Source organism: Castor canadensis, chromosome 7, assembly GCF_047511655.1.
Source record: "Castor canadensis chromosome 7, mCasCan1.hap1v2, whole genome shotgun sequence".
NCBI classification, from domain to species: Eukaryota; Metazoa; Chordata; class Mammalia; order Rodentia; family Castoridae; genus Castor; species Castor canadensis.
In genome coordinates, this window is record NC_133392.1 from 5,839,229 (window position 1) to 5,848,130 (window position 8,902).

The window sequence follows — 8,902 nt, forward strand, 5'->3', positions numbered from 1 at the left end:
TGGGGTCTGAGAGCCACCTGCGAAGCCAAACTCAGCCTATGGGGTCAGGGAAGGCAGCAAGATGCAGGCAGGAAGGGATGCTGTTCTGGTTTGGCCGTCATTCAAGGATCAGGACAACAGGCAATGGAGGAAGTCACTTTGGGGCCAAGCCAGAGGGAAGGCCCCGAGCACATGGGTCCCAGATTAGGATGGTCACTGTTTGTGGTGTATTGTGTGCTGGGCATTGTTCATACCTTAGGGACACAGTGATGGCCAAGAGATGTTCAGGACTGAGGCTCAGAGAGGTGACAGGGAGGGAATTTCCAGAGGAAAGAGAGGTTTGGAGGAAAGGGTCATGGTCCAATAGCAGTAATGGCACTGGGCTACATAGGGAATGAGTGGATGAGGTGAGGATGAATGAGTGAGGTGGGGATGAAGAGTGAGGTGGAGAGAGAAGGGCACCTGTAGGAGGAGGCACAGGCTCTGCCAGCAAAGAATACACAGCCTCTGATGGTTTAAATGTGTCCCCTCAGCCAGGCACTGGTGGCTTACTCCTATAATCCTAGCTACTCAGGAGCAGAGATCAGGAGGATTGTGGTTCGAAGCCAGCCCAGGCAAATAGTTCATGGGACCGTATCTTGAAAAACCCTATCACAAAAAAGGGGGCCGGTGGAGTGGCTCACGGTGTAAGCCCTGAGTTCAAACCCCAGTACTGCAATAAATAAATAAATAAATAAACAATCCCTGAATCTATATGTTAGTGGGATTTAGAAGTAGGGACTTTAGGAGGCAGTTAGGATGGAAGAGATCACGAGGGTGGGGTCAGAAGAGGGAGCGAAGTCTGACTAGTCCTTTACTCTCTCACCATGGAGTGCCTTCTCCCATGTTATGATGCAGCAGGAGGCCCTCAAGAGACGCCCTGCTGGCTCCTGGCATTGTGTGGGAGCACAGACCATGGACTAAGAAAGATACAGACTGGGAGGCTGTGTGTGCATGCTTTTGTGTGTACCAACATGTGTGCGTGCATGTATACGTGCGTGCACAGGTGTGTGTGTTCACTACAGGTCCCTGCAGTCCCACATCCCTAGCAGGGGCCATTCACAGGGTGGGGGTAGAAGCTTGCTCTCTGAAGCACCACTGGAGTCAAGCTAAGCCACCTGATTTCTGTGTTAAGAACAGGCAGAGAGTTTCCAGAAGGAAGTGGCATGCCTAGTAAGAAGTGAGTTTGAAAGTCTCCCTCTCTATTGGGTCTGCAGGTGAGAGACCACGCTTACCGCCTCACTCCCCCCTCCGCCCACACTCCAGGGTCAGGTTCCCTTCTGGAGAATGAGGTTGGGAGTTCTTTCTGCATGTTCCACACTCACTTGAACTCTGAGAAGCAAAGACCACCCCTCTCCAGGTGGATGAGTGAACGTCTACCAAGGCAGACCTATGACCCCCCCAACTTTGATATTGTTATAAAATTAAAATCTCAGCCTGTTTCAAATGTACAATAATTGCGATCTGCATAGAAGTCCTATTCTGGATGAATAGCTTTAAGGAGATCTTCATTTTCTGAAGTTCCTTTTTTTTTTTTTTAATCAGGGGAATAAAGCAGCTTTAAGAAACAGGTGTTCCTGGTGTATTTGAGGAATCCTTGATTTTCTGCTTTTCTTTTGACAAGTGAAAATAGAACTGGAGGAAAGCTGCAAGAACAGCTCCTCTTAAATGGAATTTCCTAGGGCTGTGGAAGCTATAGCCCTGGGCTCTCCTGTGCTGGCAGAGGTTGAGGAGCTGAGCGGGTGGGCATTGCTGAGGAAGGGGAAACCTCAGTCCTGTCCTTTGAGCTGAGCCAGGTAAACTGCTGGCTTGGACTGCTGGGGAGGGATCTTTGGGTGAGCAGGAAGGAAGCCAGCCTCTATATTCCCATTCAACAGACAGCTAGAGCACCCACAGCTAAGAACTAATATTTACCCAGCACTTGCTGTCACGGCATGAGAGCTGAGATACCAACAACAGGGTTGTTCCCTGTGTGTTTCTCCTTCTCCTGTGGGGCTGGGCACAGGCCATTCCCTCAGTCTTTGTTCCCAGCAGGGACCCCACAGACAGGGTAGTCACAGGGGATGCTGGATGTCAACAACCCTGTAGACGTTTGTACTCACCTAAACTCATCAAAGTAGATACCAGTATTGCCCAGCACAGGCAACTTACCTGCCAGTGCAGTCACCCCTGGCTGCAGTGAGTGTCAGTGGCCCCTGGGAGATTTTGTCCTGGTGAGTGGGAGCTTAGGGTGCTGCACTCCACCCCAGGCAGAGAAGGAGACCAAAGACTCCTGCCTGTAGGTAAGACAGCTCTGCAGACATTCCTGCTCCGAGATCTGACAGAACCAGGTGAAGCTGGTCTTCAGTGACACGACTTTATTTCCTGTTTTCCTTATCACTGCCTCTCTACCTTTCCTGAGCCCAGCCTGACTCTAGAGGTACCCCAAGCAGTATTTCTCACCTCACGCTCTACTAGAGAAGCTGCCAAAGACACTTATAAAGACAAAGTCCCATGTACTGGGAGGAGGTGGAAAGTGAAGGTGTTTGTGAGGTTGGGAAAGAAGGGGACCCCTGACTGGGAAGAGGACCTGGGCAAGTAGGAACCCCACCTCTGATCTTCACGGAGTTGTAAGAATGGACCCACTGGAGTGGAGACCCTTTAACTTGCAGGAGATGAGGAGGTGGAAGCGGGTGACAGGGGATAATCAGGGACTACCCCTCAACTTCTGGTCACCTCTTAGAGTTTGGGTCCAGAGACTCAGGATATGACAATAATTTATCCTCCATGGGGGGCAGGAAACAGGCTGTAGAGGGAGGACAGGTAAGGAGTGCAAGGAGAAATTCAGCCTCAGAGAGTGCATAGGTGTGTGGTAAGCGGTGTGCAGGTGAGTGCATATTTCACTTATGTTTTGCACACTACACAGAATTACACCCCAGCCCTATGTGCACACTTTAGATGGGGTTGTTCAGAAGAGCCTCTGGGAAGTGACATCTGAGCTGAGACCTGAATGGTGGAAAGAGACTTGCATGCACCTTGGGGCAGAACTGAAGGCACAGCAAGTAAAAGACTTGGAGGCAGGATGAGCCCGGCAGATTCTGGGGTCAAAAAGAGGGGCACTGGGGTGTTGAGAGTGACAGGAGATGGCAGGTAGGCAGGAAACACAGAAGGCGGCTCGGCTTTAAAGACTGTAGCGGTTCTCTGTGTGTGAGCCAACTACACCCACTCCCACCCCAGGACAGAAACTTTGACATTGTCAGTTACTTACGTAAGCACACAGTGTACGCTTGCAATAGGTGACGCGGTTATCTCCTGTGTGTCTTATCACACCTAAGGTCTCTGCAGGCCAGGGCGCTGGAGGGGAACCTGGGTTCTTCCACTATGAGGGAGCCAGAGAGCCCAGCCGGTCTTTCTAATTGTGTGGAGCAGATAATAGAGAAGTTTGTGTTCTGTTGAATAAACACGCTGAACCACGTCCTCAGGCAGGAGCCACGTGTGTGCTTCTCATTCTGCAGACTGGAAAAGTCACACAGCGCTCGTGAAACTAAGCAAGAAGATAAATCTGTGTTCATTCTGAAATGCGATCCAAGTTCCCACAGGTTTTGTTTACTTCCTTGTTTTATAGGAACAGTTATTTTATAAAGTATAGGGGAAAAAAACGTAAGACAGAGCAGGCTTTGGCTTTCAAAAAGAAAATTGTCCTTTTTTGGTTTTGTTTGAAATCTTTTTACTACAAAATAAATCACAAATATAGAAAGTGTCACAAATCACATGGCTGTTTTTGTGAATTATTACAAGGCAAACACTGTCAAGTTCAGAAATACACCTCTGCCAGCCACCCCAGAAGAAGGCTTTCCCATGAGCTGGCCCCAGTCACAATCCCATCTTTGGTCCATTAAGAACTATTATCCTGACCTTAATAAGAAGTTTCTTGGGCTTTTAAATGTATTTTGCCACCCAAGTGTGCATCTGCTGTGGTTCGGATGTGGCTTATTCCCCCAAGTTTCATGTTCTGGAAGCTGGGTCCCCCATGTGTCCGTGGAGGTGAGACCTAGTGGGAGTTGACTAGATCATGGGGCACCTGGATCAGTGGCCGTGAAGTGACAGAGCATTGTTGTAACATGAGACCATCTCCCACCTCGGCCCCTTTTCTTTGGCTTGGCCATGTTGTGAGGCTGGCAGGATGTGACTCTTAATGCCTTCATCTGTCAAATCAGTGTGATGTTTTAGTTCTACCATTTCTTTTGCATGTGGTAACAGGAATGCATTTTAAAGGCGATGCCCCCTTCATCTATTTGGTTCCCCAGTGGGACAATGCATTTAAGAAAGGCGGGATGGTGTGATTCTTCCTCTCCAACTTCTAGTCCTCTACATGAGGAATTTCTTCTGTCACGCTCCAGATGGGATCCTTTTCTGTGGTGATGTTGTGACACTGTGGATTTGCACATACTGGGTGGATTTTGGTCCTTGGCAGTGATGGTGATTATTTTAGCCCATCATCCCATCTTTGGACAGTGAGAGGTATTTCACAATGGCCACCATGGTCATTGATAGTCTTTGCTATTTCAGCATCTGCATGTTTTCTGCCCAGAACTGGAGTCAATCGTTTCTCCAAGAAGCCCTTTCAGGGAGAAGTTTATTTCAGTGAGAAACTATCTCAAGATGACCATTTTTGTTATTGGACTAATTTTTGCAGTGCTAGGATTGAATTTAGAGCCTCATGTACTAGGCAAGCGCCCTTCCACTGAGCTACATCTGTCTTGGGCTAGTTGTTTCTGGACCTTTCCAGTAATTAGAGTGAGGAGAATAATTTTCCTACATTCATACTGATCTTCCAGTTAACATTCAAGACTACAAAGTTTTAAATAACCTCTTTTCCAGTTCCTTTTTTGTTATATTTGTACCTCCTTTTTCCATACCCAGACCAGTGGTTCTCCAGGACACAGGGGATGGTAGAATTAATATACCCTTTAATTACACAAGTTGAACACACAGCAGTCTCAGAAAACTAGCACTAATACTGCCATGAATGTATTTGAAACTGTTTGGGGGCATATGCCCCCCATTTTAAAGTAGAGTAGCCTCTACCTAAGTTGGCAGAGCACACCCCAGTGCTTCCCAAGACCTCTTCCTCTTGGTGCTCATTCATCTTGCTTCCAAAGGTAATGGAATGACTCACAGCCAGTCTTTGTGCTGATGACTCTGAGCAGTTTAGGGTCTGAGACTCACTCTCTAGTTGTTCCCCCAGGAAGAGCTCAGGGGAACACTCTTCACTATGTGTGTGATTCAACAGCCAGTTTTGCTGGATATAAAATCCATGGCTTACCATTCCTTTCCCCAAGATTCTTGTGTATGTTTTCCATCTTCTTCAGGCAGGAAGTACTGCAGGTAAAAACTCTGAAGTTGTAAATTTTTTTTTTGTCCCAAGTGTTTGTTTTTCACTTTTAAACTCAGTAATTTGACTAGACTGTGTCATGCTGGGGGTCATTCTGAGGCAGAAGTCTCAGATGTACAGTGTGCTTTTTCAATAAGCAGTTTCACATTTCTTTTGGTTAATTTCAGGGAATTTTCTTTGAATTATGTTTTTAATATTTGTTTTCTCTCTCTGTTTTATCTTCTTAAGGGACTCCTTTTATCTGCATGTTTAAGCTTTGCCTATTTCCAATATTTGTTGCTTTTCTGAAATCTTTTTTGGTATTTTTAAATTTAAAATTATTTTCTTTTTTTAAAAATCTGCTGTCTCTTTTCAGACATCTTCTTTTGCTTATTCACCCTCACATTCCTTCTAATTTAGTCTGTGATTTTGATACAAACCTTTCTTTGATTTCTTGTCCACCAGTTCTGCAGTCTCATTTTTCAGTTTTCCTAACTGTTTTTTAGCTCATTTTGAAATAGTATGTTAATTTTATGTTTTGTGCTCATATCATTCTTCATGCTTTGCCTGTGGGGATGTTTATTCTTCTTTACACTCCCTTTTTCTTACAAGTGATCCCTTTGTATCTTTGCATGGGATATTTTGTTTTGGGTTTGTTGTTGTTGTGTTGTTTTGTTGTTTTGTCCTGGTTTTTTGTTTGGGGGCAGTATCAAGGTTTGAATTCAGGGCCTTGTGCTTGCTAGGCAGGTGTTCTACCAATTGAGGCAAGCCCCCAGCCTTTTTTTTGCTTTTCAGGTATTTCTGAGATAAGATCTCACATCTTGTTCAGGCTGGCCTGGGACTGTGATTCTCCTAGTATGGCCTCCCATGTAGCTAGAATTACAGACGTTTGCCACCACACCTGGCTCATTTGTTGAGATGGGGTCTCATGGGCCTTTTCCACAGTGTTGGCCTCAAATTGCAATCCATCCCATCTCTGCCTCTCGTGTAGCTAGGATTAAAGGTATGTGCCACCATGCTTGGCTGGGATTTGGTCTTGACATTTGTCTGTTGTCACTTTTAAATAAAATTTTGTAAGTGAAATTCATTTTCCTGAAATTTCCAATTAGAGGATTTCAGAAAAACTTTTCTGCCAGCACCGAGCTCCCTCCTCTGTTGTTTCCTATACTGCTAACAAATATGGCAGCTTGTTTACTGAGCCTCCCAGCTCCCTTACCCACCCTCACCATGTTCTGGGTCATCTCTTCTCTTTGTCTCTACCATCCCAGGCCCTATCAATTTTGATCCTCTGTGCAAGCCCTGTCTGAGAAGAGGCTCTGGAAGGGCAGTTTTGAGATATCACAGGGCTTGGGCTGTTCCCTGGGTGCTCCTTCCATGGGCCCTGTGGTCCCCAGCTGTTGAAAGAGGCCAAAACCTTCCCAACTGCACTGGCTGTCCTCAGAATTCCCCTAGACTTTTGCTTTTTGCTTGCTTCAAGAGATGGTCTAGCCCTTCCATAATTGCACTCCAGTCAAAGGCAGCATACGTCAGAAATTTTGTCACTGTCATTTGCTATTACAGTGGATCAAAGGGCAAAGTATATATCTTAGCTGTTTATGCAGAAACCAACAGTGTCTGGCAACTGAACATCCCTTAAAAATTGGTGTTCATGATATGCTTGAATGAATATTCTAGATAAATAGCAGGTTTCCTGTCTCTGTAATTATATTCTGAGCTGAAAGTAGCGGTAAATGTCTGTTTTAGTATCACACATTAATTTGGAAATTTTTGACTTGATTGTAATTTAGGTATAATTAATAATTTTTAGTTTTATTAATATTAATAAATAATTAATTATAAGATATTTAGGTCTGTTAATCTCTGTATTAAAATAGACATGAACTGAAAGATTATTTTAAATATTCTACTACCTACGGACTGACTTAAATTTAAAAATTAATCGTTAAAGTGAACTGAAAATTCAAATTTATGACAGGTGGGGAAAATCAGGCTGTGAGTCATTTATATTCCACGGTGAATACAAACAGTCTGGAAAGAAGAACAGTCTTTTTGTTGACTATTATTTTTATTCTTGGAATTGAGAACTTTGGTAGACTGCAATGGGCTTTTGAGCCTGGGTCTTGAACAGAGCTTGTTGGGAGATTACTCTTCATGGGAGTAAAGATATCAGCTATTTTAGAGCAATGGAGCTGACTGTAAATGGTAGTGAGTGGAGTGCTCCGAGGGTTCCCAGCTCGGGCTGATTCTGCAGCTGGTGGGAATTCCTCTGCACCTGTTGACACCTCCAGACCCCAGATGACGCCTCAGCCTGCAGTCTAAGGCCCTCCTTTGGCATCTTAAGGCAAGTCCAGGTGCACAAGGGTGCAATTTGGAAGTGACTTGGAGACTAAGTGCCTTGAGGGATAAACTTGAACCAGTGGGGAGCAGCCTAGAGCAAAGCCTGAGGTCCAGGAAGACTCTCTGAGGAGGTGAAGCCTGCTGTGAGGTTGTGGGGAAGGGAACTGGGCACCTTCGGGAAGAGAGAACATGAGCGTGAGTAAAGTGAGAAGACGGAACGCGCCTGTGGTCTGGAGCACTCAGTAGCAGGGGAGTGAGAAGGAAGGGTGGGGAGGCCATGGTGGCCTTGAGAGCCCATCCAGGCTGAGTGAGGGACAGGTGATTGGATAGAGGTGCTGGCTGCATGGCAAGGCTGCTTGGGAGACATCGGTCTGGAAGGTGAGGTGTCTGGGCAGCAAAGCAGGCAATTTCCACCTGGAGGACATGATGAGGACCTGACCTAGGACAGCAAGGAAGGATGGGAGATGCTAGAGCAGGTGGGAGACACCATACAGATGGCAGACGAGCTCAGAGCCCTCCTAACAGGACTCTAGGTATTGGCAACAAGGGATTGTCTTATTCTTCAGCGCCTGGAGAAATTGGGCGGCTGGATCAGAGCCTGCATCCTAAGTCACAGAACCCTCACCGGGAATACAGCGGTAGGAAGAAGGTATTGATGAGTACGAGCTAGCCACGAGAGTCAGTCCGTCAGACTTTAAGACAAAATCTAAGTTGACTTCGGATTTTAAAGTTAGAATTTTGAGACTGTCTACAGTAACAGTGTACACACAGCTGAGAGTACTAATGGATGGCAAGGGGCAAAACTTTCTCTGGGGGGAGGGGAAAACCTTCATTTTTCTACTTGATAATCTCAGCACATTTTCCTTATCATGTCATGCTTTTACCACTCACAAAGAGACGGTCCATTTAAACAATAGCCCTAGATTTCACTTTGTTCAGTTCTGGGCCACTCTGACCTCTGGATTACTACCTGATGGAGGTCTACAAACCCTTCTTGTGTTGGTGCATTTTTAAAATATGTCTAAATTGAAGACCTACACTTTGGGCTTCAAATTGGTTTTCTTACTGCAATATAATTCTGACATAAAATTATGGAAAAATGACTGATCAAAATCCAAATCCTGATGAAAGAAACCCGAGGCAGGTGATCAATGGCACAATTATAAAGCTATTACTCATTATAGGGCATTGGGT